We start from the raw sequence: 23154 nt of genomic DNA on the forward strand, positions 1-23154 counted from the left end.
CAGGCCCCTACCGGGTTTGAATGAAATCTAGTTTTTCTCTCCCTCAGTATGTAATTATCTCCATGTCCTTCTCACACATACACTAACCTGAGTATAAGTTTGTAAATCATAATCTAACTGTTGCTCCAAATCAGCAAATTGTCATGTCCCAATCAACATTTGTAAAGTAATTTAAACTCCATGCCTTCTGTTAGTTTCTGCCTGCTCAGAGCAAACATCCATGCAACTTGATTTCTACAACAAATATTCAGCTTTTGAAAGCCAAGCCTTAGTAGAGCTAATCCAATCATGAAGCTGCAGGGCCTCATTATACACCAGTTTTATCAAACTTTGCACAAAAGGAAAGTTTGGGCCATACATGAAGCAAGCAAATCTTATTTTTTTTAAATATTTTAAAAGGAATAGCTGCATGAAATATAACATTTTGGTTTTGTTGGTCTAACTGCTCAAAATTGGAAATGTTTTAAATTCCAATATATCTTCTCCCATCACTTGGATGTCTCTGAGACCCCACTGGAGTGGAGAATTTTGTGGTGGTCATATTTGGGAGTCTGAGTCTTAGTCTTTCCTGAGGGATAGGTCTTATTGCTGGAGCAGGAGCATTCAAATGTAAATTATGGAAGATGCTGCCAAGTCAACCTCTTCCTTAGACTGAGAATTCAACCTCTTCCTTAGACTGAGAATACTGCAGAGCAAACCCACCTCCCCACCCCCATCTTCTTGTTTTCTCTATCTAATTAAATGTGATCTGGGCTGTTGCCCTGCCTATCAAGAGCTACAAACAACAAATCCTGCTCTGGTTGTGTTCTTAGATTGCCTTTCTGATTTTCAAGAGCTACATACAGATGGGGCAAGCTCTAGTTCCCTAACTTGAATCTTCTCTTTGTCTTTCATGTTTTAAGTTTACTGCAGACAGAGAAGTCCTAGAAGCCTGACAGGCCTGTTTACAGGGTCTAAGACTTTGAACCACATGTCTAAGGCCCATGACTAAATCTCCTGAGGACCATCATATTGATGAACCCAGCCTAATTCTGTTTTAAGATTGGGAGCCATCTCGTCACAAAATCATGAAAAGTTAATTTCTGTTTTACTATAAATTACTGGAATTTCTAAACTTTCTTGGAATTCCAGCCCATGACTTGAACTCACCCATGCCTGGCTTTCCATGACCAGATAACAACACTCTTTAAAACCTTAGTAGTGCCTCATAAATTCTGGTGTTGAGATCTAAATTTAGTCCCTAACTTGAAATGTTAACCATTTAGATCATTAACCTCCTATCTGCTTTTGTATTATGCTTGTCAAAATCCTGTTATCTGTTATTTCTCAAGACACTCGCCTTTTGCAACTTTTTGTGCTATAAAACCATGCTGCTAGAGAGCTGTGGGATGATTCTCTAACCCAAGGATTTTGGAAGAGACAGTCCTGGCTGGTCAGAATTACAAGCTTGCTTTAATTTGATTTAAAATTGGAGTTGGTGTCTTTTCTTTGCCTCTCCTCCTCTGGCCAAAACTTGCTACTTTTAGTTTGAGGGTTTGTTGTTTCTGCTTTTGTTTGTATACCAGCCATCATAACAGGTGTGATGCCTCACTGTGGCTTTAATTTGCACTCCTCTGATAATTAGTGATGTTGAAAACTTTGTACATTTGTAGGTTCTCTTTTGAAGAATAAATATTCAGGTCCTTTTCTCATTTTTTTTCAAATATATAGTTTATTTTCTGTCAAGTCTACAGTTTTTTATATTTTGGATATTAATCCTTTAATATGTTTATGGTATATAATTTTTTTTCTTTCCATGAGATCCCTTTTAATTCTGCTGTTTTCTTTGCTGTGCAGAAGATTCTCAATTTGATGTGTTCCCACTTGTCTATGTCTGTTTTTTATCACCTGAGATTTTGATGTCATTGCCAAGACTACGGCCATGAATCTTTTGGCATGTATTTCTTCCTAAGAGTTTTACTGTCTCAGCTGTGTGTGTGTGTGTGTTTGTGTGTGTGCGCGCACACGCATGTGTGTACATCCATTGTCTCAAATCTTATGTTTAGTCTTTAGTACTTTTTCAGTTTGTGTATAATGGAAGCTAAGGCTCCAGTTTCAGTATTTTGCATGTGAATATGCCATTTCCCCAATTCTATTTATTGTATAAATTGTCATTGCTATTGTGAATTTTTAGCACTTGTAAAAGATCAATTTTCTATACCTGCATGAGAGTATTATTGAGCTCTCTATTCTGTTCAATTGGTTTACATGCCTATCTTTTTACAAATGACATACTCTTCTTAATATTGTAGCTTTGTAATATATTTAGAAATCAGCAAGTGTTATGGCTCCAGCTCTATTCTTTCTCAGGACTTATTTGGCTATTCAAAGTCTTTGGTTATTCCATTCCAATTTTAGACATTTTTATTTTTCAGTAAAAAAAAAATCTTGAAATCTTGAAACAGATTGCATTGAATGTGTAGATAACTTTGTACAAAGAAAACTTTAACAATGTTAAATTTTCCAATCCATAAGCATGGTATTTTTTAAATTTATTTGTGTCCCTAAAGTCATCCATCAGTATTTTATTGTTTTCAGCATGGAAGCATTTTCTCTATTTAGTTACTTTTATCTTAAGTATTTTATTCTGTTATGGTTTTATAAAATAAATTGTTTTCTTACAAACTTTTCAAATAGTTGTCGTTAGCACATACAATGCAGCTGATTGTTGTATGTTGATATGGTATCTTGCAACTTTACTGGTTCATTGGTTCTGACAGTTATTGTGTGTGTGTGTGTGTATACCTTCATTGTGTTCTTCATTGAAGACCATGTTCTCTACAAAGATAATTTGACTTTTTTTTTCCAAATTGAATGCCTTTCATTTCATATTCTTGTCTAATTGATATAGCTCTATCTTTCAGTCTTATATTGAATGAAAATGGTAATTATTGGAAAATTTGTCTTTGATTTTGATTACTAAGTATCAAGTTTTCCATCACTGAATATGGTGTCAGTGGTGAGCTTGTTATACACTGACTTATTAGGTTGATACTAATTCCTTCTGAATCTAGTTTGTTCAGAGTTTGTTTTTACTTTTTTTTTTTTTATTATAAAAGAGTGATTATCCTTAAGGTGCAAGGATGGTTTAACATGGGCAAATCAATTAATTAGAGAATCCACATTGATAGGATGAATGATAAAATTATATCACCATCCCAATAGCTTGAGAAAAAAAATTGGCAAAATGCAATACCTTCTCATAATATAAAAAATACAATTCCTTATTTTTTATTTCTTATAGAAAAGCAAGATATTCACCATCATCAATTTCAATTAAAGGGCTAATTGGAGGTGTTCATTGACATTTCTTTGATGAGGTATCAGTTACTGACTTATCTCGTGGATCCAAGAGGGTCAGTTTTACATTTCATAGCCATAATGTGTGCAAGTGTATGAGTGCTGGGATTAGGTTGCCAGGATTTGTACTCTGGATTTGTCATTTACAAGTTGACACTTTGAAAAAAAAAATTACCTTCTCTGGAATTCAGATTTGTTCATTTGTTGTAACAGAGAAAAAATAATTGTACTCAATTCATAGATTTTTTGTTATGATTTTGTGTAGGTTAGTATCTAAAATAGTACAAGTAAACAAGTAAATACTCACCAATATTAATAATTATCCTTCTAATTGGTTCATTCCAGTGCAAGTCTTGTTACAGCAGGCTATGGGATAAAGAATCCATAGCCTGAAACTTCTAAAACCAAGCCAATTTATGCTGCCCAACACAACTTCAGATTTGGGACAAACTGTGCTTGGATTGCCCTCTAGTGCTGACACAATGAACACATTAAGCAAATGTGTAACAAACCTGGACTTAGAACACTATCTAGAGCTGAAATAGCAGAAATGAGTACAGACTCAGAGAAACTACGTAGTCCACTTAAAATTACTAGAAATAAAGGCATAAACAAAGATAGGTTATGAAGATTGAAATAAACACCCAACGCTTCAATGATATTGTACACCAAAAAACATCAAGAACTTTCATGGAACTACTAACTGTCCAAATAAGGTACACAGAGACGACCAGATGGTAACCCACATGGATGTGAACTCTTGAATGAAGACTCTAAAAGAATAATTTTAAGGAACTTAATAAGCTTCAAAAAATATAGGGAAATGATCAACTGTAACAAAGAATTAGCAGAAAATCTGAAGCAATTGAAAATGAAAAAAATGACCAGAAATCCTTGCACCACAAAAAATACACTAAGCAAAATTTTAAAATATGAAAGAAGGCATTATAGCAATATTGATTAAACAGCAAAGAGAATTAATGAAATCAAAGCTTATTTTAAAATGCACCATTGGAGAAGAAAGAAGACAAGAGGAATAAAGAAAGCCTTTGGGGATTTGGCGACACCATTAAACAGCAAATAATTGTGTTATTGGGCTTCAATAGGGACTTTAGATTGCCTAAGGTATAGAAAACTTATTGTCAGATATAATAACAGAAAACTCCCCAAACTTATGGAAGAATACAAATATCCAGGTATAGGAAAGTCAAGGTTCACCAGACAGATTTAACTTGACCAAGTCTATTCCAAGACATATTTTAATGAAGTTATCAAAGTGAAAGATAAAGAAAAGATTCTCAAGAGGGCAGAAGAAAAGAAACAGATGACACATAAGGGTGTCTCAATTTACCTGACAGCAGACTTTTTAGAAAAATCTTATAGGGTAAGAGAGAGGGGCATGAGATTTTTAGAAAAAGGAAAAGCAAATTATTAGCAAAAGAAACCACTGTACCCATCAAAGCTATTCTTTGAAATGAAAAATAGGTAAAGTAAATGTATGTTTAGCTAAAAGCTGAGAGAATTTGTCCCCACCAGATCTAAATGCCAAAAAATGCTAGAGGGAGTTATTTAAAATGAAAGAAACTGATGTTGAAGAGTAAGAAGAAAAGATGAGAAGATTTAAAACTCAAGAATAAGAGTAACAGAAAAAATTCACAATGCCTTAATGTTCTAAGGTGGTATGTAGATCATTTGTATCTTTAGTATGAAAATGATGAATAAAAGGAGCCTAAACCCAGTAACTACATCGGTACATTTACAGAATATGTGATGTGGGATACTCAAAATTGAAAATGCGGGGAGGAGTGGAGTGCAAATGTAATGTTTTTATTAGTATAGTTTCTTTTTCCTTTGTCTTTTTTTAAACCTTCATAATCATGCTATGTTGTAAATATTTTAAAAATAACTTGTTATAATCAAAGATGTCTTTGGAACCCTCAGAGAAAATACAAAAAAAATCTATAAGCCAAAAATAATAAGAAATAAATCAAAACACATTCACAAAGGAAGTAAATCACTTAATCACAAAAATAAGACTTGGAAGAAAGGGGAAAGGGAAGAAAAGAAATATAATAAAACAAAAAAAGAGTTTCCAAAATGGCTGTAGTACATATTTACCTATTGAAAATGTATTTAAATGTAAGCATGTTAAATTACCCAACTAAAAGATGCAAAGCTAAATGAATAAAAAATAAAGACCCAACTGTCTGTTGCTGACAAGAAGCTCAACTCACCACTAAGATCACATAGGCTGGAAGTGAGTGTATGTAATAAGGTATTCCATTAAAATAGAATAAAATGAAGCAAGAATAGCCACAGTCACATCAAAAAATATTAGACCCTCTATAAAAACTGTAGGGCCAAGGGTATAGCTCAGTGATAAAGTCCTTTTCTAGAATTCATGAGCCCCAAGTTGAATCCTCAGCACCGCCAACAACAAAAAAGGAAATAAAAAGTTTTAAAAATATACAAAGGATATAATTAAATAGTGATGAAGCGTCAATTCCATGAGAGGAAATAATAGTTCTATGTGCATCCAATATTGGAGCATACAAATATATAAAGAAAATATTCATAGATGTAAAGGGAGAGATAAACTCCAAAACAATAATAGTATGGAACTTGAATTCTGCACTTTCAATAATAGACAGAATTATTCAGAATAATATGATAGGCTATAAAACAAATCTCAATAAGTATTTAAAAATTGTGATCATATTAATTTATCTTGTGAAAACAAACCATGACACAATTAGAAATCAATAAAAATTAAAACTTTGGAAATTACATAAATCCAGGGAAATTAAACAAATTCAGTCTTGAACAACCAACAGATAAAGAGATAAATCAAGAATGAAGTTAAAAAAAATGGTTAAAACAATTGAAATTGGAAACACAGCATACCAAAAACAATGGTATACAACTGAAGCAATACTAACAAGGAAGTTCATAGCAACCAATACCTGCACCAGAAAAGTAAAGACTTTAAATAAAGATTTATCTCTGCATCTCAAGGCACTAGAAAAATAAGAACAAACAAAATTCAAAATTAGTAAAAGGAAAGAAATAATAATCTAAACCAAAAGGAGTCAAATGGAGAATTAAAACAACTACAACAAAGGCAAATTAAATAAAGAGCTGGTCCTTCAAAAAATAAAGAAAATTGACAATTCTCTAGCAAGACTTACAAAAAGAAAGAATATGCAAACAAAATCAGAAATAAAAATAAAATTATTAAAATTGGCACTGAAGAAATACAGAGAAACATCAAAGATTATTATGAATAACTTTACCTAAAAAATAAACCTAGGAGAAAAGAAAAAAATACCTGGAAACGTACACCTTGCCAAGATTTAATCATGAAGAGATAGAAAAAATGAACAGCCAATAGTTAATAATGAGGTTGATTTAGTAAATGAAAGTCTCCCTTCAAAGAAAAATCCAGGACTAGATGGCTTTACCACAAAGTTCTACCAAATATGTAAGAAATATTAATTCCATTTTTTATGTGGCTCCATAAAGTTTAAAAGAAGGAAATTCTTGCAAATTAATCCATGAGGCTAACATTAATTTCCCTGATACCCAAACCAGAAAAGGACATAATTAAAAAGAATACTACAGGCCAATGTTCTTGATGAACATAGATGCAAAATTTACCAAAAAAGCTAGCAAACTATATGCAATGACACATTAAAAAGATTATTCACCATTCTTAAGTGGGAATCATACCAGGGATGCAAGGATGGTTCAAAATATGCAAATCAATAAACAAGATATACAGCATCAACAAAATGAAAGACAAAAACATATGATCAACTGAATAGATGTAGAACAGCTATTTGTAGATGTAGAATAGTGAACTCAACAAGAGTTTATGATAAAACAGAACACATTAAGTATAAAACTAATGTATCTCAACATAATAAAATCTTTATATGATAAGTCAACTGTTGCAGTCACTCTGTATGGAGAAAAGCTGGAAGCTGTCCCTCTAACATCTGGAATAAGAATGCCATTTCTGGACACTTTCATTCTAGCAAGAACAATCAGGCAAAAGTAAAAACTTCTAATTTGGAAAAGAAGAAATCATATTGTCATTGTTTGTAAGACAATATGTACAGATAATCCCCAAAATTTTAATAAAATTCTATTGGAACTAAAATTAATTCAACAAAGTTAAATGATACAAAACCAACATACAAAACTCATTAGTATTTCTGTGCACTAACAGTCAATTATCTGACTTAAAAATTGAGATTATTCAGCTATAAAAATAATGATATCATATGCCGCATGATGGATATACACTAGAGAACAATATGCAAAGTAAAATAAGTCACATGCAGACAGACAAATATTATCTATTCTTTTTCATATGTGGATATTAAACAAATTAAGCTGATAAGGTTGTGTAATAGTGGTTACTAGAACTGGTAATGAGGAGGATAATGGGGGTAAGAAAAGTGGTACCCGAACACAGTAAGATAATACTCTATAGAACAGAGAGGGGTATGCAGTTCACAATAACAATTTATGTTTTATGAATAACTAGAAGAAAGAAGCTGGAAGGCTCCAAACACAAAGTAATAAGGAGATGCATTGTTTCCATATAGAACAAATAATATCCAATGTACATATGTTCTCCTGTTTTAAAATGTAAATGCTGATTAATAAAATGATTGTTTTTTATAATATATCGGTATACATAATAATATTTGTCAATCAGAATTTTCACATGTAGCAGACACTTTACAGAACATTTCATCATGAAGAAATCAATAAAATAACCGATATAATTATATCCTTAGAAACTATAATGGTAAGCTAAGTCAGGCTTGAGGTTTCTTTCCCCCTCATTAAGATGAGCAACTACTCTCTAAATTATTTTGGTTTGCTATCTTACTGTCTCAAAGGAAAGTGTCTCTGTTGCTGCCTATTTTAGTTGCCTATTTTAGTTGCTTTGCCAAGGCTAATTACACAGAAGGTTTAGTAACTGATGTTTGAACCTGGGCACTAAGGATACTTGACTATTAATTTGGGCAATCCCAGTGTGTCTCTTGGAAATAGAGCAGAAAACAGAAATATCATTATTTGGGTAGTAGAAATATTTACTGCCTGCTCAGAAAAAATCATAACACCACTTTTCTCAATCCAAAGAAAATTCTTTTTTTTTCTTCTCCCTCTCAGTTTTTTTTTTTTTTTTTTAACCAGCTGGATAGCAAAGAAAATATTTGCAATGTGGAGAGTAAGAGTTTTCTAAAGATATAAACATACTGTGTGAAAAGGGGAAACTAAGAAAACTCAAGCCTCTCCAAAATATGTCTACAGAGCAAATTTAGATGATGGTGTTAGCCCTGGACAAGTCACATCTTCCTTAACACAACCCAGTTAAACCCAAAAAGGAGCTGCCAGCCAAAATGATAAAAATAATCAAGAGTAAGTAATGTAAGGTAGACGTGAGAACTGTTTTCTGTTTTGAGAGATAAGGGATAGAAATATTTGTTAGTGTATTTTCCTGTAATTTTGTTAAACTTTGCTTCAACTTTTTAATATGGAAAATTGTAATGAACATGTTTTTAAATTATTGAACAGATCCTTGACAAAACTAAGGACTTGGTCAGGGCATATTTAAGCATCAATCTGTATTCACTCATCCAGTAATTTGTTATCCACGTTATTTAATTTAAAAGACACTTTGAGGTATGCATTCCAAATCCTGGAAAATGTACCACAAAGAATATTACATTGCTGAAACTTTCAACATTTTCTAAATTGTAAACATTCTTTTACTGTGAAATATCGCCTATTAGTTTAATCAAATTGTTCCCTTAAAAGCTAAGTGAGACAAATTACTCTCTATTGAGAGAACTTTTAGATGTCCACCATTCACTGCACAAGATCATCAAGGCTAAGATTTTCACCAAGACAGTTTTTGCCCAGTATGTGTTCAGAGGGGGAGTATGAAGAATAAGATGACAGAAAACTTGTCAACTTTTAGTTACTTCATAGCTTACTGCACTTTTTTATCACCCTGAAGTAGTTGAGAGACAATTAGTTCTTAGATAAACTCAAATCAAAAAGGAAGTTATAGTGAAGTATTGGCATATGATTTACCTGTATAAAAGAGAAACAATTAATGTGTTGATTTTTGTCTATCAAAGACAAAATAGAATTTGCATTTAAAAAGATTGAAGTTGAAGTAGAAAACCCCAGCAAATTTGAAAACAAAGAGCTGTTTCCTTTTCCTTGAATAAGCTGTTGGTTAGCCTGAAAGGCTTTCAAAGAGACCAATCTTGAGATGGGGGTGGGATATCATTAAGGATAACAGATTTGGTTTTACAGATTTCTTTAAAAACCTGAAGTCTCACTCAGAAATAAATGCATGTGACAGACTGTCATTGTACATTATTGTCAGAATGCTTTGTTAGTATCTTCATCCAAGTTATACCAGTCTGCATCATTTCCCTTAATTTTCTGCTTATTTTCCTATGATGATTCTCTGAAAGTAAGCTGAGTCTTGCCACATATACCACATGGGATTTTCTAAGGCACATGGCCATAGGAAGAAAGAATTCATTTTTCCAGACCCAGAGGACTCATGTTATTTACAAAAATTTGTAAAAAGCAAACTGAGTTATTTTTTTCACTAAAACAGTTATCTCCTGGGGAAATATCAATGATAGGAAAATAGAAAACTCCAAGAGATTGTGTTTACAGATAATGCATGTGTTCATTGTTAGCATTATAAATAATTAGTGCTGGCTGACTAGGGGAAGTTATTGCTCCATGAACAGAAGCACAGTCTGTTCCTCTATATGAAGACTACATGTAATGATCAGAGATTACATCAACAAAAGAAAGGCTGTTAAGGCAGGTAAAAGATCTCTATTAATGTTTTTGTCATCCTTCATTTGTGTCTAAATTATAATGCAAATATATAAATTAAGTGATGATTTATGGCATAAAGAACAAAGTATGTAGATGACAATGTCAGTGTTGAACACTGTCATTTAATTGCCTCGGTGATTCTTAAATTTTAACATGCATATGAAAACTCTTAATCATTATACTAAAATTATTTTAGCTTCTAATTTCTCCACTAATGTCTAACCTCACTCCCGTACTACCTGGTGAAAACTTTTTAGCTTTGTCTAATTCTCATGAATCTATATTTGAGAAAAATCTTTGATAATTTTAATTCAGAAGATGCATGTAACAGATTACAGAAAATGACAGTGAGAGTTTTAGTACAAATTAAATGAGTTTCATCATATGGAACCTATCCTGGTGCCTGGGAAATGGCAGATGCTACATGTTATAAATTTATTTTAAATAACTTGCTTCATGTTTACCAACAGCCAGGTTCAATCAATCCCTGAACAAAATTAATAACAGCAAAGGGGATGAAAAGATCCAGAGCACTTAATTCATTAGGAAGACTAGGGCCATGAGGATGTCAGAGTGGTGCACTCTGGCAGAAGAACATTGGGAGTTTGGGAAGATGAATATGGAGAATGGATGCTATGAAGCAATCATTACGTTAACACAACTTCCCCTAGCCTGCACTGGTGGAAAGATTTATGAAAGGACAAAACTCAAAAATATTAGGAGAATTGAAAGAATTCTTATGAAAAAGGAGAAAAAAATATTTACTCCTACTCAATAAAATATAAAGACTGAAAAGAGAAATGAAAGTGATATTGTGTTCTGAGGAGAAAAATAGATGAAATTGAAAGTTTGGGTAGAGGATCACATGAGAGCGGAGCCTATAAAAGTACACATGGAAAAACTACATGTCAAATAATTAAGGAGGCAAATTTTTTACTTTAAGATGGTCAAAATAAACATGTTAGGTCTTTTCCAAATGATACAGTTGACCAAATAACTTTAGATGTGATTCACCAATAGACTACCCACAAGGAGCAGAGATCAGTTCGAAACTACTGCCAGATGCCATTTGGCAGAGTATGCCACAACCTGTTCATAAATATGGAAGAGACACTTCATTTAGATAGTGTAATGATCTCCAGCATATGCTTCTTTTTGACAGCTTTATACAAGTATAATTTATAATATAAATTGCATATACTTGAAATATTCAGTTTGATGTGATAAGATACATGCATACCATGAAGACATTATCAGAATTGAAGTAATGAAGAGATCCATCAGCTCCCAAAATTTGTTTCCCTTTTAGCTTTTGGTTTTCTTTCTTTGTTTGTTGTGTTTAGTCCTTTGTTTTGGTAAAAGCACTTAACAGGACATATATTCTCTTTAATTTTTTCAGTGCTCAAATTAGCAGTGCTAATAATGGCACCATGTTGCACAGCAGATCTCTAGACTTACTTATCTTGCATACTGAAATTTTATAGCATCAGAACAACTCTCCATTTCCCCTTCCTCTGCTTCTGACAACCTCCCTTCTGAATCTCTATTTCTTTCAATCTGACAATGTTAAATACTTCACGGAAGTGGAATCTTGCAACATTTGCCCTTCTGTAACTCATTTCACTTTGATAATATCTTCCAGGTTATTTATGTTGTTGCATATTGCAGGGTTTCCTTCTTTTTAAAGTTGAATAATATTGCAGTGTGTGTGTGTGTGTGTGTGTGTGTCTCTGTGTGTGTGTGCCTGCCACATTTTCTTTTAATCCACTTATGTGTTGACAAAATCTGAGTTGTTTCAATGTCTTTGCTGTTTTCAGTTTTGCTACAATGAACACAGGGATGCAGATTTTTCTTTGGGATACTTATTTTTATTTTTTTGGAAATATGACAAAAAGTGGGATTCCTAGATTATAGCCATTCTATTGCTAGTTTTCTGAGGAAATATCATAATGTTTTCTATAGTAACTATACCAGGTTACATTCCCACCAAAAAGGGGTACAGATTCCAATTTCTCCACATACTCATCAAAACATATCTTAGTTGTTGGTAATAGATTCCATAAGAGATATAAGAGACATCTGATTGTAGTTCACAACTTATTATTAGTTGTTAGAATTACTTTTTTTTTTACTGTGTGACTCCAAATACCCACAATTCCCAGGGTAGCAAAGATCTTAAGAGAGGATCACACCTCCTGAAGGATAGATAGCAAAATCACCAGAAAAGAGAAGTTTAAGAAAAATTTTAAATTTTCCTTCTCAGCCTTTACTTCATCCTGTATGTAGTTTCTGTTCACTGCAAAAGAAAAATCAACTTCTATTGTAGTATTGTGTTCCTTATCTCAAAAATGTTGGATCCTAAGAAATTTATAATTTAATAACATTTTAGGTGACTTGATGGACTGGAAGAATGGAGAAAACAGAAGGAAACCTGGTCAGGCAAAGAAAAGTTGAATAAGAGTTTTTCAGACTGTGAATGTTATGGGCCACAGAAATGTGATGACATTTTTTTTTCTCTCTTACAAAAGGTAGGTAGGTTTATTTATTTATCTTTATGGTAAACATTTTTTTTTCTCTAGAAACACTACCACTAAATTTGATTTTAAAAAATACAGAAAACTAGTCAGCTAGAGGAACATTCTAATATGGATATAAAGAGATGTGTAGAATTAATACATGATCACGGAAAGTCTGTAACACTAGTTGCATTCTGGTTATATCAGCAAATATACTTGGAGTGTCAGTATGGGAGAAATGGTTTGGGATATAGATAGGAAAGTAAATTAAACAAAGAAAAAAAAAACTCCCTTGGTTACAATCACAGGATTTAACAGCAATTCTAATCTTCCAAAGGGAAGATATAAGAGAGCCTTTTAGATATGTGTTATCTTAAACATTCTCTACTTTTTGAAAAATTAAAATACAAGTTACAGTTACATAAAGGTACATTAAATTATTCCTTCAAAAATTATTAAACATGAGTTATATATCAGGTACTCTTTTTTTTTAGCCATGAATGGCATAACTGAAAAAGAACAAACTTCCTATTTTTAGAGTACATTTCCTATTGACCCTAAAAATCAAATAATCTTGAGAATATTCAGGTAGTCTTCAGCTTCTTGAATGTATCTGTTCATTTTATATAAGTGGGTCACTATTGATTTTAGTAAAAAACATAGAAAGTCTATCTCAGGAGATTAAATCTTTAGACATGCAGTAGGTGGTTTCAGACAAAGAGAAATCAAGAAGTGAAACTATTGCAGTCTCAAAAAATGATATATGGGAAACAATTCTGTAAAATGGTGGAAAATCCTAATTAAGTATCTAACAAGGAAGAGGTCAGGAAAGAGTTTATCAGACACAGGAAAGCAAATAGCAGCTGCAGAGAGGGAATTAGTTATTAAGAGTAAAGGCAGAGTCGTTCACAAGCTGGGAAAACCCTGGGAAAGGAGAATCTTTACAGTTTAAAACTGGGCATAATCAGGCCTTTGTTTTAAAAGTATTCAAAATGAAAGAGTAGTTTAAGCACATATGAAAATAAGAACATTGAACCAAGTGAATAGGCATTAAGGAGTACAATCCCCAGTATGTAGACAATGCTGCTTTATTCTGTCCCTAAATTTATTATATAAGCCAAGATATAAGGATATTTAATAGTGTATACAATATGGTTTCTTCTTCAGATAAATTTACAGAAACATACAGGAGAAATGTAATTACAGTGCACAGCAAAATACAGTGTGATGTATTCCATGACTGGACAAACAACACGCACTTGGAAATACCACAGGAGCACAATTTCACATGCTTTGGGTTCATGAATGAAGATTTCCTGAAAGAACTGATACGTATGGGGAACGTGGAAGGACTAATAGGTATTAATCAAAAGATTAGCCTGTGCAGAGGAGAAAGCATATAGAACTAAAGAAGACTTTCAAGTAGTCAGTGTTAGTGGAACTCAAGCCCTAAGGAAGACAGGTAAGAAAATGACAAGTGTTGAAGTGAAAAAAACAAAGAAGGTACTTTCCATAAGAGCCTTGCAGGTTAAAAAAAAGATAATTTTTTCTATATTAAAACTTAGTTAACACTGGAAGAAGATATGGTAAATCATTTAGAGCATATGGTAATTGAGATGTGGATACACAACTTGTAATGTTTAGAGCATCCTCAGATTTGGTACCCACAGAGGGTCCTAGAACAACCCAGAAATGACAGATATGTTTAACATTTTTATAGAGAATCGATCTCATCTTTGGGGTACATCATATAAGGTAAAACAAATGAATTGATGAAATAATTTATAGAAAGCATAGAGAAAGAAGAATAACAAACAGAACATAAGAAGTGAGAGGTCTGAAAACAGAATATTGGGGAGGACCAATATTTCACATGTGAATAGAAAAAAGAGAGACATTAAAAATAGCAATCTAATGCTAGGAGGAAAATCAGAAATATGATATAGGAACCACTTAAAGAATGACCAAACTTTGCTTTTTAATGCTGCTGCAATTTCAGGCGAGATAAAAGCTAAAATGTGTCATTGTCTAACAGAAATAAACTCATTGGGGTGTTCGGAAAGCTATAGGGAGTTGCAAGTGAAAGTCCCAATATAACTGTTTAAAGCCTCAACGGAATGAAGATGAACTGAGGAGACACTAATGTCTTTTCAAAGGAATTAAAAGCATCATGAAAAAAAGACAAGTCCTAGAAGGCTATGTTTATTGATGTTAAATAAAAATTAAATTCTAGGTTTCGAGAGAAAAGGGGGAACAATCAATAACTGATCACAAATGAATGCATAAGAAAATACTTGTTTTGTAAATATCTTGGACATTTCCTTGCAGTATGTGTAAATTAGTTTTATATCAAACCATCCATATGTTCTAGAATTTCCACTATAAGGAATCTTGTTGTTGTCATTATCATTTGTTTGTTTTTCAGAAGAAATATATCTTATCCTTAAAACAATCCCCAGATAAATAACAGTGAAAAGAATCCATGCTCTTAGTTACCTGGATATGCCCTGTATCCAGAGTTTGCTTGGACAAAGAACTATTAGCCTCCCATGAAATGACATCTTTCTGTACCATCTGGAAATCCAGTCCATGTAATAAGTTCTTTGTGACAAATAAACCACATATGTAAATTCTGTAGGAACAAATGATAAAAGAAAAAGTTGAATGTATTACCATAATGTGAATCCTTAAGGAAATCTCCACTGCTCATACACATATAATTCAGGAAGACTATTGAAATAGTAAAAACATTAATTATGATGTGAAAACAGAAAATAAACAGGCTGATTTGCTTGGCTTCTATATGCACAGTCTTTTGCTGTAGAATTTAAATGTCTGTTTCTTCATAAAATTTTTATTTTTTTTTACACAAAGATTAGATAACTGTCAAAGTTCTATGATGAGGAACCACACAGCAATAACCACTTGCATCCTGCTGGGACTGACAGATGACCCAAAACTGCAAGTTCTGCTTTTTATCTTTCTGTTGCTCACCTACATGTTGAGTGTAACAGGGAACCTGACTATTATCACCCTCACATTGGTGGATCCCCATCTTAAGACACCTATGTACTTCTTCCTCAGAAACTTTTCCTTCCTAGAAGTTTCATTTACTACTGTCTGTATCCCTCGATTCCTGTACAGTTTATCAACTGGAGACAATACTGTTACCTACAATGCTTGTGAAAGTCAGATATTTTTTTTGTTTTTCTCTTTGGAGCAACAGAATTTTTTCTCCTGGCAGCCATGTCCTATGATCGCTATGTGGCCATCTGTAAACCCCTTCATTATATGACCATCATGAACAACAGAGTGTGCACCTTATTAGTCCTCTCCTGCTGGGTAGCTGGCTTGATGATTATTGTCCCACCCCTTAGCTTAGGCCTCCAGCTTGAATTCTGTGATTCTAATGCCATTGATCATTTCAGCTGTGATGCAAGTCCCCTCCTAAAGATCTCATGCTCAGACACATGGATGTTAGAACAGATGGTTATCATTGTGGCTGTATTTGCCCTCATTATTACCCTAGTCTGTGTGGTTCTGTCTTACACGTACATCATCAGGACCATTCTGAGATTCCCCTCTGTTCAGCAAAGGAAAAAGGCCTTTTCCACCTGCTCATCTCTCATGATTGTGGTTTCCATCACCTATGGCAGCTGCATCTTCATCTACATCAAGCCATAGGCAAAGGAAGAGGTGGCCATAAATAAAGGAGTTTCAGTTCTCACCTCTTCTGTAGCGCCCTTGCTGAACCCTTTCATTTATACCTTGAGGAACAAGCAAGTGAAACATGCTTTCAATGACTGCATAAAGAAGATTGTGTTTCTCTCAAAGAAGCAGAAGTTTTGATGAATCAAAGGAAAATAAAACATTCTGCAACTGTTTTACTGCTGCTTCTCACTTACTTCATGGTTTCTTTTCTACATTTCAGTCAGATTAGCCTTCTCAATAATATTTAATATTTCATACTGACCACACCTTTATTAAACTCTTTATAACTTCAAATCAAATTCACACATCTTGTTTACCTTTATTGTGAAATTGAAATATATAACTTCCAAGGAATTCTGTTTTTCTCCACTTATAAGGTAGGGAAGTACAGCAAATAACATTTCTCTAGGGAAGGAAAGTAATATTAAAAATTTGTGTAAATTTTCTATGGGTTAAATTATATGGCAATAGTGCTAGTCACTTTCTTTCTGTAATAAAAGTCACAAAATGAACAACACAAATGCAACCATCAACAAAACAAAACAAAACAAAACAACCCAGCAGAGACATGCTGAAAATAATAAACCGAATAAGACATTCCAGGTCCATTAAACTAATTGGGAAAAAAGATGTCTACAGTAGTTTATGATTCATCAGAATTGAAGAAGTAGACATATCGTTATAATTACTGACAAGATTTACTTGATATTTCCTTATATAAAAGAGCAATATCACTTAAAGGATAAATACTTAATTTAAAGCAATATAAACATAAAATAACCTATTATGGGTTAGTAATACACAATAGTTGCATAAAAGGTAATTGGGACACCAAACTTTAAGTTCCCACAAATAGGAAAACTAGTTAAATCAACACAAAAAATATATATAAATGTGTGTGTGTGTGTTTTCCTGAGTGGAGGGTATACCAGGGATTGAATTCAGGGGCACTTGACCACTGAACCACCTCCCCAGCCCTATTTTGTATTTTATTTAGATACAGGGTCTCACAAGTTGCTTAGCACCTCACTTTTGCTGAGGCTGGTTTTGAACTCACTATCCTTCTGGCTCAGCCTCCCCAACCACTGGTATTACAGGCGTACACCACCACAACTGGGTTAAAAGTTTTTTATAACGATATCAAGGATATAACATGAGAAAAATAGGAAAAAACCTAGGAGATAAAAATGTTAATATAGATTAGAATTAAGATCTAGGGAACAATGAAGAAAATGCTCAAAAATTAGAGAACTAATTTAACTAGTTTTGAAGTTATTAATAGTATACTCACCATTGAAAGAAAAAGAAAAGAAAATCCCAACAATATGTTACCTTCAAGAGGCACACCTCTGAGGCAAAGACATCCACAGGCTAAAGTAAAAGGACAGAGAATTATATTCCATAGAAATGGAGATTGAAAGCAAGCAGCAGTAGCTCCTCTAATAGCCAACAAAGCAGATTTCAAGCTGAAATTAATGAGAAGAGACAAAAAGTTTCCCTTCACACTATAAAGGAAGAAATCCAACAAGAATATATCATAATACTAAATATTTATGCCCCCAGAACTTTTCAAAATAGTATCTAATGAGCCTCTGGATTTCACTGATGTCTGTGGTGCTATGTCCTTTTTCATCTCTGTTTGTTTTTATTCTTTCATCTATCATTTTATCGCATTTCTCTCTTTTACTTAGTTTGGCTAAAAGTCTATCAATCTTGTTTATCTTTATAAAAAACAAACCTTTATTACATTATTCTTTGTACTTTTAAAATTTTCTATTAATTTTACTTTAGATCTTACTTTTTCTTTTTCTTCAATTAGTTTTAGAATTGGTTTGTTCTTGTCTTTCTCAGACCTTCAGATGCATCATTAGATTGTTTCTTTGGGATCTCTCTGAGTTTGGAGTTTTTGTTGTTGTTTCTGTTGTTGTTCATGTAGGCACTTATAGCTGTAAACTTTCCACTTAGAACAACCTTCAAAGTGCCCCCGAATTTCTGGTTATGTTCTATGTCTATTCTCAGTTGATTCTAAGATTTTTTTTTAAGTTTATTTAAAGAACGAACATTGGAGTGACAATCCACATGGCCCCTATCTAATCTTTTCGCCCCATAATTCTGTCATAATAATGGCAACTTGCATCACCCAGTTGGATTTGACTGGCATAGCCTCAGGGTTTTAATCTGGACACAAGGTAGATTCTATTGTTTAAGTGTGTTCCCCCAAAGCCCAAGTGTTGGAAATTTAATTCCTCAATTTAGTAGTGTTGAAAGGTTGGGTCTAGTGGGAGGAATTTGGGACAATCGATCAGAGTCTTCATGAATACCTGAATCCCTTTATAACATTAATGGACTTATTTTTAAAAAATTATTTATTTATCTAATTTGTTATACATGACAGCAGAATGCATTTCAATTCATAGTACACATGTACAGCACAATTTTTCATTTCTCTGGTTGAACAAAATGTAGCATCACACCATTCATGTCTTCATACATGTACTTAGGGTAATGATGTCCATCTCATTCCACCATCTTTCCTACCCCCATACCCCCTCTCTTTTGCCCTTTGCCCTATCTAAAGTTCCTCCTTTCCTTCCATGCTCCCCCAACCCCATTATGGATCAGCATCCACATATCAGAGAAAACAAGGAATGAGCTTCTTATTGTGGAAACTTAATTCTCTTTCCTCCTTCCTGCATAGGACCACTTGCTTTTCTTCTATTTTGAATTTAATGAGTATGAGTTACTTCCCTCAGGCAGTTATTTGATGTTGGACTTCCCTTACTCCAGAATCATGAGACAAAATAAACCTCTTTAAAATTTTTCCAGTCTTCAGACACTCTATTACAACATTAGAAAATGGACTGAGAGAGGTCCATTTAAGCATAAATATAAATGGATATTTCTTTTTCTTCTATTCATATCCCATCTGTAAGAATCCTTATCTGTCTTGGTTTCCACAAAGCAATGTCTTCATGTCCCACCACATACAACTTCCTAATTCCAATTTCTTTTATTTCTCTTTGCCTCTACATTCATGAATCTTATTAATCACTTTATCTGGCTGACTTAACACTGACATTATCAGAGTGTTCCTACTGATTTTGTATTGAGGTACAGAATAGGAAGATGGGGTTGCCAATGGAGACTATTCCAGAGATACTGGCATAGTAAAAAGAAGAGCAAATGAAATTATTTCCTATGTATCATTTCTCTTGTTAGAAATTGAGTTTCAGCCATGAAAACAAATGATAAAGGAATAAAGATTTTTGAGTACATTGTAAAGCCCTAAACCTTGAGGAGGGTTAGGTGTGTGTTTGTGTGTATGCAAAAATACAAAATAAAACGATGTATTGAAACTAACAAGAATCACAAGGTTTACACAAAGTGATGGAATTTTATTTAATTAAACTTTAAATGAGGGGCTCAGGTTTTGGCTCAGTGGTAGAGTGCTTCCCTAGCACAAGCGAGGCCCTGGGTTCAATCCTCAGCACCACATAAAAATAAAGAAAATTAAGGTTAAAACAAAAAGAAACAAAGAAAAACTTTAAATGACTAGTGAAATTATGTACCAAAACATATGTATTTATCAAGTAAGAAAAGTACTTTTTAGTCTTTAACTTCAATTTCCCTCTAATTTATTCATAAAACAGAATAAACAATTGCTGCACAATATAGATTGTTCTCCAGTAGAATTGCAAACTAATTTATTAGTTCTCTGACTAGGTAGCCTGAAAAAAAAAAGAATGCTTCTTGCTGGCATAATCATTTTTAAAGCATAAATGAGCATTGCATAGCTTTTTTTGGTATATTGCTTTTTTAATGTTAGCTCAAACCTAGTTACCACTGTTATTTTTGGGGAAGAGATGATGATGATGATGATGATGATGATGATGATTATTATGATGATTGTTTTTGCATTCAGACTTGATGAAAGTAAGAGCACCATAATTCAAAACCACACAAGACTGACAATGTTCATCCTCGCAGGTTTGACTGATGACCCAGAATTAAAAGTTGTATTATTTGTCTTCCTGCTTCTTACCTAGTCGCTGAGTGTCACTGGCAATCTGACCATCATCACACTCACCCTAGTGGATACGGACCTGAAGATCCCCATGTACTTTTTCCTCCGGAATTTCTCTCTTAGAAATCCCCTATACTATTAAATTGCTGGCTACTATGGCAACTGGGGACACGACCATTTCCTCTGCTGTTGTGCTACTCAAGTGTTTTTTGCCTACCTGCCTGGGTCCTTCCCTAGCGGGGTCCAGGGAGTCCTGAAGGATGAGTGGTGTCGGCGAAAAGATGAGACAGGAGTCCTTCCGTTGGAGCAATCTCCAGAGAGAGAGCTAATGCAGCTTTCTCTGGGTCATTTTTTATTACAATTTTTCTCATCATTATAGATTCAGAATACGTCATTGATTATATAATTTAAAACTTTTCCAAGACATGACATTTCCTTAACCATGATTGGGGGTACAAAAAATGTAACATTAATTTACATTTTTCCAGGATATGACCTTCAGTTATGTAATTATTAAAAGTACAGAATCATTAATAAAATACGTCACTAATTTATATTTTTCAGATTTTCCCAAGATTTACTATTTTTCCCAAGATATTTTATTTTCTTATTAACTAATGCCAAACTACGTAACCAGACTCTAAGTCTCCTAACCAATCATTAACCTAAAGTACACTTGTACTTTATTTCTAATCTAAAATCCCATCTAAAAAAGTCCCTTTAAATATTATATTTAAAACATCCTAAAGTTTATAAATCATTCTTAAAACATATCAGAAACCTATACAACTAAAAACTTAAGAATTTCTAAACTTAAGAATCTAAATAAAATAATATTTCTAACATTATTCTAATACTGTGTCTTATAAAGCTATTTTAATTAATTCCTAAATTTATTCTCATAAAACTGGTTGAGCTGCTTTCTCAAAGAGTTTCTTTGTTTCTCAGTCAAGGTGCACTAGTTCTCATATCTTTATAATCTTTCTCAAAAGAAAGTAAGTTCTAAACATCAATCCACTTTCCACCAATATTAACTATGCTCATCATATATCCCTATGTAAAATAAAAAAAGGTTTATAAAAAGAGAAGAATATATCTTTGTATGTTTTAACTTTCCTAAGTGTATAATATAACTTTCCTTAATCAAAAATGAAACTGCAAGTGGTGAACTTTGTAAAATAAGCATACTGATTAGGTTTTCTAAGAGGCCGGAAATATGGGCTTGAGTTCTAGTTGATATAATCAATGTGGTGCCTAAAATTCTCATGACCTTTCAAAGGATGATTGTTGTCCATTATCAGGTTTGTCCACAATGTACTGAGATAGAAGAACAGCCTTCTACTTTGTCCTTGATATGCTGAGGGGTAGTAGAATAGCCTTCAAGGCATGAACTACCTGTTATTTTCTAGCCATCTGAAATTTAACTTGTTTGGCATTTAACATACTCATGCCTCCTCTCAGGAACCTAAGCATGAAAATGAAAAGTCCCAATTACATAAAAAAGGGTCTCATGGTTTCGGTTTCCCACCAACCAGCGTGGCTTTGCCAGCATTCATCCTCACTGTGACCCTGTCAAGACAGTGGGAGAGCGGCTTTGCCAACACTTTTTCTCACTGTGACCCTGTCAAGACAGTGAGTGGGGGATCGCCTTCACCACCTACCTACTTGGAGCATCAGAATTTTACTTGTTGGCAGCTATGTCCTATGACCGCTATGTGGCCATCTGTAAGCCCCTTCATTACATGACCATCATGAACAGCAAAATCTGCATTCAGCTGGTCCTCAGTTGTGGGCTTGCTGGCTTTTTTGTCATCTTCCCACCACTCGTCCTAGCTCTAAATATTGACTTCTGTGCCTCCAACGTTGTTGATCATTTCTACTGTGACACTACACCCCTCATGCAGATCTCCTGCACAGACACACGGCTCCTGGAGATGATGGGATTCATCTCAGCTTTGGTGACACTCTTGGTCACATTGGTCATGATGATGGTATCCTACACCTATGTTGCTCTGATCATTCTAAGAATCCCTTCAACTAGTCAGAGGAAAAAGGTTTTTCCACATGTTCTTCTCACATGATCGTGATATCCCTTTCCTATGGCAGCTGCATCTTCATGTATCTTAAACCTTCAATCAAACAAAGAACATCTTTTTCCAAGGGAAGCGCTGTCCTCAATACCTCAGTTGCTCCACTTTTGAACCCTTTCATTTGTACCTTACGAAATTAACAAGTGAAAAAGCCTTTGTTAATCTGATACACAGGATTGTCTCTTTTTCAAAGAAATTAATGTTTTACTTTGTTATACAAAGGATATGAACAAGGAAGGCCCAGGTAGTTTCAGCAGCTTCCAAGAGATAGTTTTCTCCTTTACTTTTTATTTCATTGTTCTGACATTTAACTTTATATCCTTTGAAAAATATTTTTTTTCTCAAAACTTTAGTCTGAAATGCTAATTTTTCTTGTAATCTCCATTAAATCTGCCTTTTATTTTTGACTTTATTTCCTCCCTTCTCTTAGTTTTCTTTCTATGGACATATGAAAATGTTGAGCTTCCACTTTCAATATGTCTCTTTTTGTTCCTTAAGAATTGCAATTAGGTAAGACTAAAAAGTTTATCTCATTTAAAATTGCGTTTGATGTATGTATGATCCATCAAACTAATGTAGAATTAAT

The 23154-nt window shown here is 33.5% G+C and overlaps 2 pseudogenes; both read left to right on the plus strand.

Annotated features, from left to right (window-relative positions):
* Positions 1–15642: 15642 nt before the first annotated feature.
* Positions 15643–16592, plus strand: LOC124087403 (olfactory receptor 6C2-like; annotated as a pseudogene).
* Positions 16593–20317: 3725 nt separating this feature from the next.
* LOC124087404 (olfactory receptor 6C74-like) lies at positions 20318–22797 on the plus strand (annotated as a pseudogene).
* The last annotated feature ends 357 nt before the right edge of the window (positions 22798–23154 follow it).

The sequence above is a fragment of the Marmota monax genome, unplaced genomic scaffold, assembly GCF_021218885.2.
Source record: "Marmota monax isolate L192 unplaced genomic scaffold, Marmota_monax_Labrador192_F-V1.1 WCK01_AAM20220418_F8-fsc00012, whole genome shotgun sequence".
In the NCBI taxonomy this organism is placed as follows: Eukaryota; Metazoa; Chordata; class Mammalia; order Rodentia; family Sciuridae; genus Marmota; species Marmota monax.